The 22,191-nt window shown below is 32.5% G+C and overlaps 1 pseudogene; it reads left to right on the forward strand.

Moving 5' to 3' along the window:
• The first annotated feature begins 7,952 nt into the window (after window positions 1-7,952).
• On the forward strand, window positions 7,953-16,444 carry LOC107457903 (D-3-phosphoglycerate dehydrogenase 1, chloroplastic-like; annotated as a pseudogene).
• The last annotated feature ends 5,747 nt before the right edge of the window (window positions 16,445-22,191 follow it).

The raw sequence follows: 22,191 nt of genomic DNA on the forward strand, positions 1-22,191 counted from the left end.
CGTTAAGAAAAAGAAAATTACTATTCTGATTTCCTATGTTTGCATCAATTATGAAGTCCACCATCTTCATTTTTTTTGTTTTGCCTTCTTTTTCTTTGTCATCTCTTGTATACTCTTCAACATCAAAAGTATATTTATATATATAGCACCATTGGAAAAAAGAAATAATAATTATAGATGTACCAGTACTACTCATTATGTATTTTACTTTATATGGTTTTAAAGTACTTTCGATCCATATTCTGGAAGACTGGAATCATTATTATATTGTACATGAATTATTTTTTCCGTTCTAATATTTTTATAAAGGATTTTAGGAGGAGAAACACAAAAAATCAGTAATAAACTAATAATAATATCTCATTTCGTATCTTCGAAAGCAAGAATNNCATCACAGATATATTCATGAATATATATAATTAAAGTGGATTGTCCTTAGATTTTAAGACTAAAATATTAGTCTTTAACTTGTAAAATTAGAGGATATTGTAAACAACCAAATAAAAAAAATTAATAATTAAAATAAATTAGTTAAAAATAATAAAAATTTATTTTATTTAATATTTATTAATTATTATAATAATTAATAAATATTAAATAAAACAAATTTTGTTTTTTTTTCCTTCCGAAAATCACCGGAATAAGAATATAGAAAGATGAACGCGGTTTCTTCGGTTGGATTGGTGCGTGTTATTATATATTTTCTTGTTTGGCAGCAGCAAAGAGTAGTAGTAATCTAGCTTAGGATATGGGAGCTTCACATCTTAATGATATATGATGAATGCTACACATACAATTAAAGCGGGTTTTGGTGTGTAATCTATTTCATTGAATTTTCTCTATCTTTCCACTCGCCACTCCTTTTTGAATGCTTTCATTCATTGATTTTGGTTTTTTAATTAATTGGACGATGGCGTAACGAGTTTTTGTTCCAAACGTTTATGTGATGGCTGCTTTTGTCTTTCTCTTTCTTTTTCACTCTCTCTTTTTGTGACTAAAATCGTTTCTTCGTGACACTACTTCATTAATCAATGAACTAGTGTTGACGTGTGTGTACGTGTAAACCAGGACTAATTAATTAAGAAAAGAAAATTATAATCATAAATAAATTGTATGGTTGTGCAATGAAGTAGCAATTACGAATTTTTCATTGGAACAAAATTAATAAAATTCAAAGCTAAGCCACGAGAATAATGATGGGATTATTACTTACCTCATATACATTCATACATGTCACTTTTTTCTTTGTGTACAACATCACAGGTTACTTTATTATTAGTGTCTTTAATCACTGGGTAGATGATGATGTTACGTAAGTATAGCTTTCATTGATCTTTTTTTAAAAAAAATTTAAACTAATTGTGTGACCATAGAAGAGTACTTTCCAGTTTCTCCAGATCCTTGCTAACGTAAAGTATAAAAGTTTGAGTTGGAAGTGTATTATGAATTCAGGCACTATATATAGTAGTCAACTAGTCACCGAGTTTATAGTCTTATTTATAACTATATGTATATTTTATACTTAATCATGAAGATAATTACATTAATTATCAATAACTTTTAGATATATATTAAATAAATTATACAACTTTACAAAATAATTAAGAGTTGTTTTTCAGTTTGTTTGATTTTTTGTATAGACCATTTTTTTTTATTTATTTTATGTTATTTTTTTTTTGAAGTTCATCAAAAATCAAACTCTAAATCTTTTGGATATAGAATTTTGATACTCTATGATGATACCACTTTTTTTAAAAGTTTAAACTAATAGAAAGAGGCAACATGAATGAATGGTTATATCTCTAACAATTTCAGAATAAAAAATTATTGTAGATACTTTAGATAATGGGATAGTAATTGTTCCGAGAGTTACATGAAACGGTGATTTGGGGCTGAACGTGTGTTTCAGACTCCTTCTGAGACAGTGTCCGACTTGTGTTGGAGGCGAGGTATCGCCGACCAAGTTCTTCGTAAGGAGGTGGGGGTGGTACCTGTAAGAGGTTCCGATAGTTAAGTTATCAAAGGTATTAGGCATGTTTTTAGTAGATTAGGTTCTGAATATACCTGATGGTGTTTATTATATTTATAGTAGAAAAGATAACCACCTTAGCTTTTGAAGTAGTTTCACCTTTAATTAGTAGATAATTATTTTTTTAGGAAAGTTGTTGGGATCTCCCTTCTAAATATGTGAGAGATATCTTAAGAGTTAGTTACTTATAAGGATGACAATACCGCCCGAACCCACGAGTACTCACCCCGCCCCTACCCACTCGGGGCGGGTTTTTTGCGAGGCAGGTTCTTGGGAGGGGTGGGACGGGGTCGGGTTTAGGTAATACCCGCCCCGCTATATATATAATATATATAATTTTAATATATAATATGTATAATATATGTAAAATAATTAGTAAATGATTAATAATATTAAAACCCGCCCTGTTACCACCCATAGTTACTTATAATATAAGTAGGGCTGAACTTTTCATCGTCGCACCCGACTTCTATGAGGTCGGGTAGGAATAGATGAGGCCACTTTTGTTAGATGAGCTTTTAATCTTTTTGGGTCTGGCTTTATTTTGAGCCCCTACTTGAGTCCGAGCTTTTATGAAGTCGAGCTCGAGTATTTGTAGGTTCGATTTCCCACGTCGGGTATACCGCCTTCAGTATAGGTCGGATACTCGACGTATTTTTAAAAATTTTGAAAATTTGTATCTCTTTATGGCATAGCGTACGTTACGTTGGCAGTTTCTTTGAGAATCGTGCATGTCATTAATGAAGAATGCAAAATGATACCTTTGCCCCTAGTGTCTTATAAATATTCAATTCTCTTGTCTTTCTTCCTTTTTTTTTTCCTTTTCTCTTGAAATGTTTGCACCATTTTAATAATGACTCTTTGTTTGTTTGAAAGGTGGTTTTTGAAATGTTGCTATAGTTTTAAAATTGCACTTCTTTTTTGGTCTTTGAATTTTATTGAAGTTGCGATCTTTAATGTGGTTTCTATGCTGTGTTGTCCTCAAATAGTGCTACTTTATATGTTTAAAGCAAGGTTGCGAGAACCGGACCGGTCAATAAACTGGTGAGGTCATTGGTTTAATGGTTCACTAGTTCGACCGGAGTTCAACCGAGATTCAATCGGTTTAATTAAATATTAAATAAAATGATTAAAAAACCTAAAAATAATTTTAAATATATAAATTCAATAATTTTTAACTTAATAAAATTTAAAATTTTATATAATAAATTATCCATAACTTAATATTAGAGGTTCACAAACAACTTCAAACATCAAAGTTTATAATTAAACAACTTCAAACATCATTAAGGAAGAGAAATATAGTGATACTAAGAAACCCAAAAGAATATTTAAATTGGCATGGCTTGTGTACATATCATCTAGCAACACTTAAATTGTGGTTGTAAAGTATAAATAGATTGAATGATACTATTCAAAACAAAGGTATATTTGGAGAAAAAGAATTGTATGTGCAATCAATTAGGCAAATTAAGGGATAGAGTGATCCAGGAGTTTGTCTCCCAATCCAATCATATAATTGCCATGAGCAAGGAACAAAGGAAGCTAGCTAGCAAGCATGAGAATTTCCTCCGAAAATTAAGGGATAGAGTGGCTGTATTTATGAAGTTAATTGATAATCTGAACCAGGATGAAGATCAGGCCACTGAGGATGAAGAAGAAGCTGCTTCGGAGGAGAATGGTTCTGATGCCTAGGACTTGTCTCATGAAAACTGCTGCTGCTGCTCTCTTTTTGTCTCATGAATTCTGTTTTGTTTGCTACTATTGAACTGTTTTATCTTAGATGACTGTAATAACTCTATATACTGATACCCTTTTGTTAGCTTAATTAGAACTTTGGACTGTGATCTAACCTTTTCTTGCAGGATTCAAAATAATGTTTTTGTTGAACTTGCTTATTTTCCACTCTTAATGACAAAAGGGGGAGTAATAGGTGTAATAGCTGGAATGCTAAATGCTAAATTGACTGAAGTTGCTTTTGATTACTGTATTTTTGTGGATTTTATTTGACTGCTGTAGATTTTAATAATCTTGATTTGCAAATGTTTGCAAATATTGTAAACTGTTGTGAATAAGGTTGGAAACTTGCTTTATGATATGTTGCTTGTTTGATATCCCTTAGATAGAATAATTGTGTGTAGCTCTTTATTATGTTCTCTTTGAGTACAATGTAAAACAGAAACGAAAAGGAAAGCATAAATCAAGGGGGAGCTACTCTTGAAAAGGAAAGGGAGAGCAACACTAAAGCAAGGAACATCAATCAAAGGGAAGTTTTCCAACTTTACAATATTTCAATTCTTTTGATTTTTGTTTAAATATATTTGTCATCAAGGGGGAGATTATTGAGTTAAGAAATTAACTAAAATAATTAGTGATGACAAACATTATTTTTGGGCAAAATAAATAATTAGTGTTGATTAATTATAATTGCATATCACTAATTATTTATAAAATATTGCAGGACAAAATGTGAATTACAGCCCAAATGGAATGAGAAATAAAACAAGGCTGATGGGTCAATGAATAAACAAAGCCCAAGGAATCAAAGCTGAAGAAATCAAAACGGGCCAAGCATATCACTACCCGACCCAAGTCCGAGTTTATTTCAGCAAGCAAATCCCTCTCTTTTCCCTAACCAAAAAGCAACGTTCACTTGTGAAGAGTTGGTCAGAAACTCAGAAAAGTAAGAAAGAGAGAAAGAGCTTCTTCCCTAAGCTAGTAACCAAAGAAGCAAGAGAGAGAAGGTTCAAGCTTGAAGGATAGAATGTCAAATCAACAAGTTCAAACCAAATCAAGCTTAGGTTAAAGGTAACACATTTCCTCTTGCATGCATCAAAGTCTCTTCTCTTCTTCCCAACACACTGCTCGGTCCGAAATGGGATACAAAGGAAAGGTGATCTCTGTTTTTCACTGCTACAAATTCACGGTCACAAGAGATTCTTGGGGACCAAGTTGTTTTTCTATGGTTCAGATTTTGGTTGACCATTGGAAGACAATTTCGGTTACTCCTTCATGGCTTTCGGTCAAGTTAGAGAAGTCAGAAGCAAAAGTTCTACTCTGATGTTTAAGGAGAAAAAGTAAATCTGTGGGTTGGTGAAACTCAAGGCTCAAGATGTTGACCTTGAAAGAAGAACCAAGCAACATGCAAGGAGATAAAAAGAAGCTTTCTGCTCATTCAGAACCAAGGAGAGATATCCAGAGTATTGAGGTTTTTTTTTCTGAGAAGTGTTCTTTGAAAAGGTTCAACTAACTGGACAGTGTATCCTAATCAAGGATGCATTCCGCCAGTATGAAGAACTGAATCAGAGGTTTGATAATCTGGTTTTCGCATAGCACAAAGGCTGTTGATGAAGTCAATCTCCTTCATGTTTTACTGATTGTAATGTACTTTTCTATGTTTATCTTTCTGTAATTTCTTGTGAGAAAAGGCATTATGAGAAAGCTCAAGTAAAAGCTATGAGTGGAAAAAGGCTGAGTGATACACTTGAGAGAAAAGCCTGGAGTTATTTTCTGATTTCTTTAGGTTGGTTAAGTGTCTTGTATCTTATACCTGTTTAGTATCCCTTTCTTAGTTGGGTTAGCACTAAGAGTAAATAGTTAGGTGTTAGCATAGCCAATGTCAAGTTAGGTTAGAACTTGAGTGTGAAATTGGTGTATGTAATACTTTTAACTATAGTGAAAATTCCTCCATTATTGTGGAGGAGACTTGACGTAGGTTGCATAGCATAAGGCAACCGAACCAGGATATATGTTGGTGTTAGCTTTTCTCTTCTCTGTTGTGTTTTATTTTTCTGATATTGATGAGACAAAAATAAATTGTCTCATAAATTTCTGCTGCTGAGTACAAACAGAATCAGAATTAAAAGTTTTGTTTGAAAGGGTTATAACAGCAACAAAAAGGAAGGCATAGATTCAACACCCCTTCTCTAAACCTACCACAACCTTGAAATAGATAACAAATAAATCAAAATCGCAAACAAATAAATCATAAAATCAAGCACAGAAAATCAGAAGGCAGCGAGGAGGAATAACCGAATAAGAAAAGAGTATTACCGGCGGCGAGTAATGGAGACGAAAGAGGAGGCGAGCTCGGCGACGAAACAGGACGCGGTGGTGGTTGCGGTGGTCAATGCCGTCACTGCTATGGCTGCGGGATGCGGTGGCGATGGCGGTGGGCTGTTCGATTGGTGGTGGTGGCTATGCGACTGCGAAGAGGGGAGAGCTAGTTGCTATGGGTGCTGAACTACTGATTCCTCTTCTGGCTTCTGGGTGATTTCTGATTATTGATTAGGGCTTCGTTTACGTTTAGGCGTTTAGCCTTTCTTTTTTTTATTTATAAGAGACAAAACGACGCCGTTTAGCACTTTTACTTTCAAACCAAAAACGGCTAAAAAATCGGAACCTTTCTCCTGGTTCACTAGTTAACTGCCGGTTCGACCGATTTTTTCACCAATTTTTTGCCAGACGGTTTCTGACCTTATCCGGACCGGCTAGATAACTGGTTCACGGTTAATCCGGTTGAATTGGCCGGTCTGATTCGATTTTCAGAACCATGGTTTAAAGATGGTGCCATTTATGTATCTGATAATGTGATGATAGTTTGTGTGTATAAGAAATTGTAAGAATTGTAATATTTTTTGGTGTTGTTGACAATGACCCGACTTTTCGTAACTCTTACCTGACTTCTTGTTGCTACCATGTATGTGTATGATTGTTTTTTTTACAAAATTAGGAGTTACCCTTCCCTTTTTTTTTATTTTGAGTCTAAGGTCCTTAAATTTTGCAATGTTGTCCCTACTTAATTGCATCCCATTTCTTGGAATTTTTTGAAAATATACCAACATGTTTATCGAGAACTTGATGTCTGACCTTCTTTTAAGGTTTCCTTTTATATTTTTGTCCTTACCATATCCTTTATCTCCAAAAAGTAAGGTTGGGTCTCTTTTCGAGCTATTCGTGTTAAGAAAATTTTTGCCATCTTTGATGATTCATTTCATGATTTTAAGAATTACTTTTCTAAGGTTCATACTGTAGAGGGTGTCTAACCTTTCTTTTTAGGTGAAAAGGATGATCCCCTTTTTCCTTTGTACTGGAAAGAGAACCCTGTGATTATTAAGTATAACCATTTTTCAAATCACCTTTAATGGTGGATAACTGTTCTTTTTTTCTAGAAAAGTTATTGGGATCTCCTTTTTAGATAAGTGAAAAATATCTTAGGAGTTAATTACTTATTCAGATAAATAGGACTGGATTTTTTGTCGTCGCACCCGACCTCTATGAGATTGGGTAGGAATAGATGAGGCCACTCCTGTTAGGTGAGCTTTTAACCTTTCTGGGCATGGCTTTATTTTGAGTTAGGGTATGAATAGTAATATAAGGTGATAATTGAAGACAATTTTGGACAAAGTATTGACGTTGTTACAATGTAAAATTTTTTTTTCAAATTTTATCTTCGAGATAATGCTGAAGAGATAGACATATGATGAGAGTTTTCTTGTATCCTTTTGCTTTTCTTTGTTTTGATCTTTGTCTGTTTGTTAGTTTATAATTAAACTGTTACGAACTTTTTGTAAGAGATATAATTATTAATGTGTTCTTTTATTAATTTAAATTTAAAAAAAATTGGGTTAAGTACGATTTTGGTCCCTAACGTAGAGGTCAAAAATTTATTTCGTCTTCTACCTTTTTTTCACTACAAAATGATCCCAAAGGATTCCGTTTGTTTTAAAATCGTCATTTTCACTAAATTTTTTATTTTTATTACCATTTTACCCTAATTAAAAAATTATAAAATAAAATTTAAAAAAAAAGAAAGAAAGAAAGGGAACGACAGGGGGAGAAAGAAAATGGGGTCGAGGAGAAAGATAAGGGGGGAGAAAGAGAGTCGGGGGTGGGAAAGGTGGTCGTCGCGCCACTGCCTATGATGGAGAGTCGGAAATCTCTACGCTACCGCTGCTTCCTTGCCGTTCTAGTTGCAATTCGCAGCGTCGCCACCATTGCCGTAACTCTTTCCACGCGATCCGCCACCACCACTGCATCTCTCCTCACCTCGCGATTCGCAGTTCACCGTCGCAGCCCCTCCTCTCCCATTACCGCCGCAACCTTTTTTTCTTTAATTTTTTTGTTTTTGCTTCTACTTCTGGTTTTTCTTTTGTAGTTGCTTTGATTTCATTATTCATTGTTGTTGTTGGTGGTGGTGTTCTTCTAATTGTTGCTGTTTCATTGTTGGTGTTTTGTCACTGCTTCTGCTTTATGTTTCTGCATGCTGCTTCTGTATTCTGTTTTTATTTCTGCATTTTGGAGAAGATGGGGGAAGGGCATTTTTGTCCGAAGAACGCTTTTTAAACAAACTGAAACCTTAGGGACCATTTTATAGCGAAAAAAGGCCAGAGACAAAATAAATTTTCGACCTCTACGTTAGGGACCAAAATCGTACTTAACTTAAAGAATTTCAGAAAATAGTATCAAAATTTTTATAACTAAAAGGTTTATGATCCTTATTATTATCTCTTAAAAAAAATCAAATAAAAGAGAAAAATAATACTTATGTGAAAATTTAATAAGTTTCACTGATAAGTGTAAAATATTTTAATACAGTCGTATAATCACAATCATTTTTTTGGATGACTATTCACATAATTAATGTAAAATATAATTATTTTTGCTAGTAATAATTATACAATATATTTTATCATCAACTCAATTTTTTTAGTCTTGGTAGTAATAATCATATAATATATTTTATCCCATACTTTTTAAACATTAATAATTAAACAATAATCAATTAAAATAATAAATTTTGATAACTCTTTAATATTTTTTATAATGTATCTCTTTTAATTCGCTTAAATTTTTATAGAAAGGGTGATTTCATAATATTTTCTCTTAGGATAAAAAAACGTCTACTAAATAAAAAAAGAGTTTCACAATGCAATCAGCCTATTTCAATCTCTATACGCCTCTTCAGTCTTATTCACATAAAATATTGTTCTACTTATATATAATATGATGAATCGTTAAAAATGTTAAATTAGTGGACAAATTGGAGTATTACTAAATCATGCATTTATTACTACCGCTGTAAATAAAGTCGAAATAGATTGATGTTAAAAAATTATTAGATGAGTTGGTGATTAAAAATGAAATGCCATTCGAATTTAGAGCTAACTGGTTCTTCCTAAAATACGTTGAGACGCGGCAGTTGACTGCAAAGTTATTTATATTGATGGAAGTATGTAAAGATTGAAAACCTCTAATTATTAGTGAACATTTCTAGAAACACCAAATAAAATTAATACGGTATTTTATATATGTATATGTAGTTGTTACATTAACTACTAATGCCTAATAAAGGGGTATGTGGGGGAGGTGGAGACCAAAAATAAAATCAAAGGTGCATGTCGTAAAACAAAATGACAAAAGCATATAATAGCATGCATGATATTTTTTGTTCTAAGTTGGAGTGCTACTTATTGTGGGGCAGTGAAATGTTGTAGTCAACTCCAGCTGGCTCTGCCAATGGAACCTATAAGTGCCAGCCACCACCAACCATGAATGAATCTATGGATACAAGTAGTCAAAACAATTTGAAATAAAATAGCCGTAAACCACACGGATATATACTTTTTTAATTTAATATATTTATTTCCAAATATTTTGACACTCTAACAAATCAAATGTTTATTTGAAGAATCTAAACAAACTTTGCTTGTTTGCTACGTATATATTTCTGTGGATAATTATGTTACTCAAGCTCCATGCAATGTTGTGTGTATATATTTTATTTTTTGATGGATTGTTGTGTTGGAAAATTATTATAGTTCTTTTTTTTATGTGTGTGTAAAATAATATATAGGTGTTGTACTAAGTGGTTGATACTTTTTTTTATGTATATAAGTTAAGGAGGATCTTCTCATAGATGCATAAAATATTTTTTATAAAAATACTTATGTGTCATATTATTATTGAATGTATTAATAAATTGATTATTTTTTAATTTTTTAATAAATTAAAATAAAATCAATTTTTTATAACAATAACAATAAACTTAATATTATCAGATCCGATCGAATAAACTAATTTATATAGCTCACTGATCATAATTTTGTTTTGTTTTTTTAAAAAGCAAAAATTAGGAATATATTTATTTTTTTATCAAAAGATTTAAACATGATTCGATTTAGATTGTGTAAATCGATAAAATTAAATCGGGTCTAATAATTATAATGAGGACAAATAAATTTATTATTGTTGCTATAATAAACCAATTTTATTCTGGCTTATTAAAAATAAATTATTAACCAATTTAATAAAGATGTCTAATAATATCATGACACATGTAAACATCTTTTAAAAAAAATATTTTTAGTGTTTTTATTAAAGTGGTCTCTATAAATTAATTAATGACCTATTATAAGAAGACAAATGAATACTATGTTACAAAAATATTTAATAACTAAAAAAAATTAATAAAAAAATAACTATAACTTATCTTATTTAATATTTTATTAATCAATAATTGTAACGCAGAGAAATAACAACAAATTCGCAATTCAAATACTGTACGTGCAAAATTTATTTTAGTTAATTGTTGATTGATTTTTATTATTTTTTAAATTTATTGTATAATCAAATATAATTTTAATGTTAAAGAGAATAGTAGGAATTATGGCAGCATTTTAATATTCGATATGGATATATTATTTTATAACTATTTTATCTATATGAATAGGACTCAGAACCCAACATAAACTGTTAGGGAGCCATAAAAGAGTACAACCCAATATACCTGTTCAATTTGTTTTTCTCAAAAAAGAGAACTATGAAACGTTACAATAAAAAAAGCTTATATAATATTTCATGTCTTATAAATTTAATTTTGATATATTATTAAAAATATTAGTTTATATAACTTTGTTCCTAATATTTTAAAAAAATTTTAAAATTATTTTTAACATTTAATTTTGATTCAATTTTATTTTTAATATTTAAAATTAAGTTTAATTTTATTCTTAATGTTAATTTTTTGATAATTAATTAGTTAGTAGTTAGTAAACTTTATTTTTCAATTTTATCTTCTATTTTCATCATCATCATTAACAACACCATTGCTATCATCATCGTCATTATCACCAGCCATCATTTCACTTATTCCATTGCACTACGATAAGAAATTATCAGCATAGTGACTGATTTTGATAGTCGCTAAAATTTTGGTAACTAAATTTAAAATAGCGACCGAAGTTGGTTGCTAAAGTTTAGTAACTGATTTTAGTAACGATTTTTAATCAAGACTACCAAACATTATCGGTTACTAAATCGATCGTTAATTAGCAATCAAAGTTTAATGACCTCAGTCCAAAACAAAAAGGTTTAGTGACTAATTTTTTTATTCTTAATAGTGACCAATTTTTTTATAGCTAAATCGGTCATTACCTAATTTTCTAATTATAAATTTTTTTACTAAATTTCACATCTATTATTATTAAACTTTAATTTTTATATATAATTATAATTCAACAAAATATAAAATAATTTTCCAATATTTTTAAGGCTGGTCTGCCTTAAAGAAGCTTTAGATAAATATTTTGAATAATGTTTTTTGCCTAAAGCATCGTTTTTAAGTAAATTATGCAAAAGAAGTTGGAACTCTAAGAGTAGTAATAAACACAAAATAATAATTAACAAACACGATAGTAATTCATATTTATTTTATAAACTCGGCCCGTAGTTCAGTTTCACATTTTAATATATTGAAAATTTCTAATAAATTAAATAGATACATATGACATGAAAAATAAAAAATTATAAATTTTTAACATGTAAACTATAAAATATAAACTCCATATATTCATATGGTTCTTTCTTCGTAGAGAATCATCTTATTAAAGTGTCATGCGTTTAAAAAGATCACCAACTAAAAAATACTAACTTAAGAAATAAGATTTGATTTTCCTTTAAAAACACATCAGAAAAATAAAAAACTATACTCATATTATTCAACAATAAACATAAACTCTTAAAATTTTTACCATGTCATTTTTCGACTCTTCTAAACTAGCAACATCTTTAGCAATTCTTTTAAGGGAAAAGCTCAGTATACAAGCGATTAGGGCTTGTAACTATTACAAGTTCATTAACAAGCGATTAGGGCTTGTAACTATTACAAGTTCATTAACGCCTAATCCACCAAAACGCACTGCAACTCCTACGTCACTTACACGCGCTATATAAAGATCCTGCCTTGGTATAACTACCAAATTTAAAAGATTTGTTTCCTTCTTTGTTTTCCTTCTTTCCGAATTTTATTGTTCTTCTTCTCATGCGTCTTCCCCTGGTTTTTCGATCGTTCTTTTTCTCTCCTTTCTCATTGGTTTGTTCTTCGTTATTGACGTTAGTTCCTCTCTCTGTAACTCCAGTTTCGTTTTCTTTTCGATTTTCTGGTTTCTGATATCAAAGTTTGAACTCGTTTTGAAGATAATGGATGATTCAACCTCATATTGTCAGTTGAATCAGGGCGAAGTGGATTATGAATTTGAATCTAACGAAGTTCCTGAGGTTTGATTTACATACGATTACTTTGAATTTTGTTGCGGTAATTTGTATAGCATTGTGTAGCTGAATAATTCATGAACATTGACTGTGAAACTTCCCCGTGAACATAAATCTGTGGATTGAATGTAATGTATTAGTTTTGATTGATTATATGGAATTTATAGCAGACGCTCGGGTGTAGCTCAAAACTTTTTTGGGTGTATTTTTTCAGGAGTGTGGACGTATTTACAGTTTATGGCTTTTTCTGTTATTTTAGCTGAGTTGTTGTCGTTCGGGTGTATTATATCAGACATGATTGGGTGTGTTTTTAGATTTTGTCATGGTGTATTCTGCAGCTTGTGTATTTACAGCTTTTGGCTTTTATTGTCATTTTAGTTGAGTTGGTGCCGTTCGGGTGTATTATATTAGTAATAATTGCGTGTATTTATAGTTTTTGACATGGTGTATTCTGCAGCCTCTCTCTGTTGTTGATGGCCAGTTTGTTCTGACGGTTGGAATGACCTTTACCACCCTTGAAGATGCTGAAAAATTTTACAGGAACTATGCCAAGGCTGCAGGTTTTTCTACAAGAGTTCGGAACACAAATAGGAAGGGAAACGAGATTAAGAATCAATTGATTACATGTAGCAGAGAGAGAAAATGGAACTCTCATAGCAAAGATTCATTTGATAGGAATTGGAATGATTTTCTGCTAAATTTTGGTCTTGTGGAGAACAAGTGGCTTTTAAGGTAGTGTTGGGTTAAAATCTGCAGCAGAGGTGTAAATTTAATTTTTATCGGGTGTATTTATAGTCTGTGTTTGGGTGTATTATGCAGATCTCTATGCAGACCGTCATATATGGGTTCCAATCTATCTGGATCACCACTTCTGGGCAGGGATGAGAAGCACACAAAGGAGCGAGAGCATGCATTCATTTTTTTAACAAGTTTATTACCCGAAACAGCTCGCTTATTCAATTCGTCAAACAATACAATAATTACCCTAAACCCTAAAATTCAATGATTTGGGTATAGTAGGTTGGGTGGTTTCGGGTTTAGGGTTTAACGTTTAGCGTTTTAGGGTTTTAGGGTTTAAGGTTTAAGGTTTTAGGGTTTAGGATTTAATTTTTAGGGTTTAGGGTTTATGATTTAGAGGTTTAGGGTTTTGGGTGTATAATCAACATTCTTTGGGTGTAAAATGCCAGGTTATGGGTGTATATTTGGTTTGATGTTTTCCTTCATATTATAGTACCTGTAAATAAGACATTTTGAATACACTAGAGAGAGTTTAATTATGGAAAAAAATTTACTTATAATTGGATCAAATATATTTACACCATGTGTTCAACTTCTTACAAGAGTATATAACAGTTACATTAATCAGTGACAATATCATTAGAATCTATCTGACAAAATGGACTCAATAACAATGAAGATGGCCTGGACAGTCTTATTGCATCACTTCTCCTCGCTTATATTTATGAATTTCTCACTCAACAGATGGGTTGCACACTTTAGGTCCTTGATTTGCTGTAAACAAAGCAAAATTAGAGTTAGATATATTTCTATTATGAAAAACTGATTTGATCGAAGACATATATTTGTTCTTACATTTTTTTCAGCTTGGTTTTTGCCTTCCATTTTTACTGCAATAAAAAATACACCCATAGATATCAGTCAGATACACCCATAGATCAACCACATACACGCAAACCAATTTTATAAGTATTTAATGATATCAGTTCAAAATGATGTTCAATTGACTCAAACAACGATAAATATACAAGCTAAAGCAATATTACAATGTCAAGCAATATACACCCAAGGACAAGCAGTATTAGAACATTTGCAACAGTTGACTATATTAAATTATATGAGTTCAGAAATATACACCCAACAAATTACGCCATATACAGCCAACAATCAACCATATACACCCAACACATTACGCCATATACACCCAACAAATTACTCAATATACACATAAAAATCAATTAGAAGAAGAACTAGAACAAGAAGAACAGTAAAAGCTAGAGCAAGATGAACGGTAAAAACTTAGATGAGACACATACACCCAAACCGATTTCATAAGTATTTAATTAGATCAGTTCAAAATTATGTTCAATTCATTGAAACATGGATAAATATACAAGCTCTAGCAATATTATAATGTTAAGCAATATACACCCAAGGACAAGCAATATTAGAACAGTTGCAACAGTTGATTATATTACATGATATGGGTTCAGGAATATACACCTAACAAGTTACGCCGTATACACCCAACACATTACACCATATACACCCAACAATCAACCATATACACCCATACAAATTACTCCATATACACCCAATAAATTAAGTAATATACAGCGAAAAATCAGTTACGAGAAGAACTAGAACAAGAAGAACAGTAAAACCTAGAACCACTTTGAAGAACAGTAAAACCTAGAGGAACTTACAAGAAGAGTAAAACCTAGAATAAGAAGAACAGTAAAAACTATGATATGAGATTTAGAATAAGAAAATCAGTAAAACCTAGAAGAACATAGAAGAACAGTAAAACCTAGTTCTTCGATTTCGAAATCAGAAACAGAAATGTGGAAAATGTACAAGATGAGTAAAACAATAACGTACCTTGAATAATATTTTGTTGATGGTTTCTGCTATTATTCGCGACGAGTTCGAATGTCTCTTCAGTTTAGAATGTTGCTCGAAACTTGAGGATTTGTGTTATCTTTGAAGGAGAAGAGGAAGACTGAGCCATAACGAGCGGTTTTTTCGAAGCGTAATCGTTTGAGTGACGCGCGTGGAATTGACGCTCCATTTAAAGGGAGGGAGTGCGCGTGGAATAAACCTGGATTGGGCCAACTTGTAAGGATTGTATGCGCTATTTGCATGTATGTGTAGCAGGGTCCTTCTTTTAATGGCTTTCACTTATCGATGTAATAATTTAAGAGTAGAGTTTAGATTTTAACAAAATAATTTATTAAAAAAACAATTTTGCATAATCTCACATTATTAACTTATGATATTTTGCTAATATGCTGACGGAATTAAATTATGAAAAAAATTTGATCATTGTCAAGATGTTTATATAATATTTTGCTGATGGGATCTATTTTAACCATGTTCAAGATGCAAGTGTAACTCTAAGTATAACATATATCAAAGTTTTCAAGAGGGGCAGAATGTGCATTGAAGTATTTTGAAGTTGAAGGAAATAAAAGGAAATAAATAGAAATCTAAGGTTGAGTTGATAGCTCATATCTTATGAAAAACACGGGACCTTTAGAAGCCAAGAACTCAGGAAGCTAGTTATCAGTAGTTATCATATTATCACAGCAGTAACTAAATGTTTTCAATGTCTCAACAAAACATTATTTAAAATACAGTATCAACCGCAAAAAGATAGGTTTACGTTGGGACTTATCCGCAATAAATTGATAGATGTTTCAATTAAGCATTTTTCAGCCATTATTCCATTGTCGCCGCAGACTTCATCTCTCTACACATGCCTCTTACCGCAACTACTAAGAAGATCTTGAACGACACCACTTTTGCAAAGATGAAGAAAGGAGTCCGCATCATCAATATTGCTAAAGGTGGTGTAATCAATAAAGATGCCCTGGTCAAAGCTATTGATGCCGGAACAGTTGCCCAAGCCGTAGTCGACATCTTCGCGGATCGGAGGATCCCTCACCGAAAGATAGCAAGCTAGTGAAACACGAGAACGTAACAGTGACACCTCATCTGGGAGCTAGCACAAAAGAGGCACATGAAATTGTGGCAATCAAGATAGCAGAGGCTGTTGTTGGAGCACTGAGGGGGGAGCTGTCGGCAACTACAGTGAATGCTCCCATGGTTGCTGCTAAGGTGTGATAAACTATAATTTTATAGTTTATTTTGTGTTGAATTGAGTGGATTTTATCAACTCTTTTCACACTTATTTATATAAATTGCATGTTTTTAATATTTCTTTCTAATTGTGTGTTATGGTTCAAAACATAATTCCTAGGGCTTAAAAATGCTAATTTTTAATCCTCTTTTATTATCATTCGATGTCGTGATATGTTTGTTAAATGATTTCAGGGTTTATAGGACAGGAATGACTTAGAGGATGGAAAGGAAGCATGCAAAAATAGAAAGAACACAAGAAATAGAAGAATTGAGAAGCTGGTATCAATGCGTGCGCGTGACTGACGTGTAAACGTGACCAGGTGCAGCAGTCGACCAACGCGTACGCGTGGCAAGCGGCATGTGCCTCACTAAAGGGAACACGTTGGGGGTGATTTCAAACCTCCTGCTGGCCCAATTTCAAGTCCATTCTGCAGATTAGAGACTGGGAGATACATGCCATTAGCTTAGTTTTTAGAGTTAGAGAATTCTAGAGAACATTAAGCAGCAGCGGCCTTTCCAGCAGTGACAAAGCAGAAACAGCGGGAACAAAGAACAGAGAAGGGGGCATTTTGAGCAGCGACGGCGGCGGTCTTTCCAGCGGCGGCAGGATAGGACAACAGCGGCGGCAGAGGCGATTGGAATAGCGGCAGCAGCGGCCTTTGCACACAATTACCGTCGGATTAATCTAACGGTAACGTGGTGCATGTAACTAAAACGCAACGTTTCATTAAACAAGGTTCATCATTGGATTCGCTCGCCGGTAAATCCGATGGTAGCTAGCACGCCAAAAATTATTTGTTTCCCTCCAAATTTTACCGTCGACGTTACCATCAGAACATCAACTTTGACAGTATTATTTTAAGGTGACGAATTTATTGCCAGAATCGACGGTAAATCCATTGGAAAACTTGTCGCTAATGTCCGATGCTAAATCCAATGATTCTTAGCGTTTTCCTTGTTGTGTCCTCGTTGGCGGCTATGTCGGGACGGTGGTGACCTTTAATGGCGACGGATAGTGCTAGTGGTGCTCTTTTAGTAGAGATATGGCAGAGGCTTTTTTGTTACGGAGACTTCAGCAATAGTGGTGTCAACGCGCTTCACTGTGGCGAGGACAACAGAGTGGTGGCAGCGGCAGCGGCAACGGTGACGACAAGGGTGGGTGGCACACCTTCTTTCTGAGAGAGAAAGAGAAACAGAGAAAGACAGTGAAAGAGAGAGAATTTGCAGTGAAAGAGAGGGATGTCGTATTTGAAATTTATACCAAATTTACCATTAAATTTACTGTCAAAAAATTCGATAATAACAAATTGATGGTTGCCAAAACGATGTGTTTGAATTTTTGGTGTTATCGTCAAATTTTTCTACAAGTAAAATCTCACAATAAATTTAGCGCCACGTTAAAACTGATTTGCATCCAAATTTACTATTAAATTTATCGACAAATTTTCAAACCCAATAGTAAATATTTAGGGCAGCAAATTATTAACGTAAACTCCCATAATATCAGATGGTAATATCCCATGTGAAATCTAATAATAAATTTAGTGGTAATCTGTGAATTTTTTGTAGTATATAATTAAGAGGTCTGCTACACATACAAGTCTTTTTGGCTTATAAGTCTTATAAGTTGGCACAAACCCAACAAAACACACGCATTACACTCCCACATTCAAGAGTAAATAAACGCACATTATTCAACCACTTCCTGTTTTCAAAGCGCGCTACTCACTATACATTATGAACAACTTTTCTTCTTCTTTCTCCATGAAAACGAATTTCTTGCCAAAATTTGAAGATAATGGAACTTCAGAAATACACCCAAATGATTACAGAAATACACCAAAACGATTACAGAAATATACCCAAAGAATTACAAAAATACACTCAAACGGTTACAGAATTCACCCAAACGATTATAGAAATACACCCAAAAAATTACAGAAATATACCCAAATTACAAAACTACACCCAAAGGATTTAAAAAATACACCCAAAATTCGTTGAAGTACACCTTATGCATAATTCAGAACTCTTTCTTTTTCTCCTCCTCATCTTTTGCTGCTTCTTCTTCTTCTTCAAAAACGATTTCAGAGCTTGATGTCAAAAAACAATGGAAATCGAGAATAACGAAGAAAGAAAATAGAGAAAAAAACATGTAAATGAAGAAGGAGAAAGAGAAGGCAAAAAACGAAAGAAAAGAAGAAGAAGAAGAAGAGGGGGAAGAAGAATGTGCAGCAAGAAGAAGAAGATGCAGTGAAAATGTGTAGTAATAGTTTGAAGCGCGTTAATATAAATGACTTATAAAAACTTGTATAAAAAAATGCTTGTATGTGGAGAATTATTCTATAATTAATATGCAATGATGGGTCTTTGCTTATTTCTTCATCATATAATTATTATTTATAATTTTTTAGACACCCTACCATGTTTATTTTTTATGAATCATTATCTGCATTTGTTCAATATGCTTGTGTCATGACATTTGAAATTATTCATTTTGTCTCAAGAAGAGGGTGTGTGATGCAGGTGTTGGCAGTAATGTAATCGATTGCTGTGTGGTGGTGGCAATAATAAGGTAGGTGACGACCTGTGACGGATGGAGCGAAAGAAGGAGGAAACCGAAGAAGGTAAAATGGTGAATAGTGAGAATAGTGTTAATAGTGATGGTGATAATAGCGGTGATGATAATGATGATTATAGTCATAAGTAAAATTAAAATTAATTTTAAATCGTTGAAAATAAAATTGAAATAAAAATAAGCGTTAAAAATAATTTAAAAATTTTTATTTTTTAAGAAAAATAGATTTTATTTTTTATTTAAAATATATAATTTGCTAATAAATAATGTTGATGCTTATCCACATTTTTCCACTGTGTTAGATTGTCCATAGGCCATGTGTGGCATAAACAAAATTAAAATACCATATTACTATTACTATATATGTCGCTGCAAGATTAGACAATCTCAGATGCACTCATGCACACACCATAAAGTAATACGCTGCTGTAAGTTTGTTTAATTTATATATTAGTAAGTGAAATTAAATATCCAGTGTGAAATAAATAAGAAAGAGGTAATAAAATAAAATATAAATAAAAATATTATTATTAATATTTATTAATATTATTATGTTATTATAATAATATATTAATATTATATTAGTAATATACGAAGAAATATAATAAAGAAATACTTTATATTATAGTATATATAAAAAAGAGAGAATATTTATTTTATTATTGTTGTGTTTCATGCCTCATATATGAGCCCCTATTTATATATGTATGGGATTCTTATCTTCAACTTTCATTAAAGTTCGGTCAGGCTTGGAAAAATTAGCCGCCCATATAATTAATAGTCATCCACATCAGCTCTTATCACAACACTCCCCTTGGATGATCATTTAGGATTATTGCCTCCTTAAAATCTTACTAAAGAAAAATCCAGTGGAAAAAAATTTTAGTGAAGAAAAAAGAGTACAATATCCTTTGTGATAGGGACTGCCTCATTAAAAATCATGTCAAAAAAATTTCAATGGGAAAAAAATTTGACCAAGGAAAAAAGAGTACAGTCTCCCCTTCTTGTCGACATCATTTAATGTCTCAAAATCGACGCATCCCAATCTCATGTACCAATCTTTTAAAATAGGATTTTGGGAGTGACTTTGTAAATAAATCTGCTAGATTGTCACTTGAGCGGATCTGTTGGACATCAATTGTCCCATGATTTTGAAGATCATGAGTGAAGAAGAATTTGGAAGAAATATGCTTTGTTCTATCACTTTTGATATATCCGCCTTTAAGTTGAGCAATACGTGCTGTATTATCTTCAAACAGGACAGTTGGAGTTATCTTCTGATCAATCAGTCCACATGATGACAGAATATATTGGATCAAACTCCTCAGCCAAAAACACTCTCGACTAACTTCATGTATCGCTAATATTTCAGCATGAGTAGAGTTGCATGATATAGTTATACCACCATATGTGAATAGGTATCTTGTTTGAGATCTCCCTTTATGTGGATCAAACAAGTATCCAACATCTGTATAGTCAACCAATTGTGACTTGGATCCATAGGGATAAAACAATCACATATCAACCGTTCCATGAAGATATCAAAAGATTTGTTTGATTCCACTCCAATGTCTTCTGGTTGGAGAGGAACTGTACCTTGCTAATAAATTCACAGCGAATGACATATCGGGTCGTGTGTTATTAGCAAGATACATTAGCGCTCCAATGCACTAAGATATGGTATTTCAGGATCAAGGATATCTTCATTTTCTTCTTTAGGACGGAATTGATCCTTTTCAACATCCAAAGACCTTACGATCATTGGGGTACTTAATGGATGTGACTTATTCATATAAAATCTCTTCAAGATTTTTTCTGTGTATATTGTTTGATGAATAAAGATTTCATTTTTCGTACGCTCAATCTGCAGGCTGATGCGTGAGCATCTTTCCTATCTTTTCATAGTGAATTTGCATCTAATTTGTTGAGTTTAATAAAGAATTAATTATCTTTTAGCCAATATGGATGCTACTTTGAGTCTTTTGCAATTTTATTTATTTTAGGTAGCATTCGGCTGGATTTGATTGAGTTTCTGCAGCACAAGAACAAAAGGAGATGGCAGCGAGGAGCGACGCATACGCGTAACTGACGCATACGCGTGATTTGGAGCTTTCCGTGACTGACGCGTATGCGTGACATGCGCCACGTGCAGAAAACGCAGAAACTGTTGGTGGGTGATTTCTGGGCCCCATTTTAACACCCAAGTTAGGCACGAATTCAGTGAAGCCAAGTGGTCTCCACGTTACAAGACACGGAGTAGTTAGTTAATTCTGATTTAAATTCAAATTTGATTTTAAAATAGGAAAAGATATTATCTTAATTTTAGATATTAGATTTTAAATTAATTAGGATTAGTTATAAAAAGGGGAGACTTTTCTTCTATTGAGGGAGGTTCCATTAAGGGAATTCCATTAGGGAATTCTATACAAATTTATATTCCATATTCCATGAGCAACTAATCCTCCATTGTTAAGGTTAGGAGCTCTGTCTATTTATATGGATTGATTCATTTGATCTTTCTAATTTAATTTATGTTTTGATTTATATTCCAATATTTGTTTTCGTTCTTTATTTTATGAATTTGAGTGGAACGGAAGTATGACCCATGTTCTAATTAAGTTCTTGTATAACTTGGAAAAGCTCTTTACTTGAAAACATATTATCCTGAATTTCTAATTGTTTGTATTTAACGGGATACGTGACATATAATCCCCTTATTTTTGGATAATTAGGATTCTTGTGGCATATAAACTGGAATTTGATCATCACCTTCTAATTGGAACTAATTGACCAAGGAATTGGCAGTTAATGAATTTTAGAGGAGACTATGAAGGTCTAAGGAATTAAGGTCTAGTCACATATAGTTTGCCATGAATTAAATCTTGCATGATTAAAATAGTTAGTAAGAAAAATCAATCCAGAAAATAGATAACTCTAAAGTCTTAACTATTTTCTCCATATTTTATTCCCAACTCATTGCTGCTTGCTTTCTGAAATTCTTAATTTACTGTTTAATGCTCTTTGAACACTCAACATACTATTCTGTTTATCTAACTAAGTAATTTAATCAACTATTGTTGCTTGATCCATCAATCCTCGTGGGATCGACCCTTACTCACGTAAGGTATTACTTGGTACGACCCGGTACACT

Source organism: Arachis duranensis, chromosome 7 (genome assembly GCF_000817695.3).
Source record: "Arachis duranensis cultivar V14167 chromosome 7, aradu.V14167.gnm2.J7QH, whole genome shotgun sequence".
Classification (NCBI taxonomy): domain Eukaryota; kingdom Viridiplantae; phylum Streptophyta; class Magnoliopsida; order Fabales; family Fabaceae; genus Arachis; species Arachis duranensis.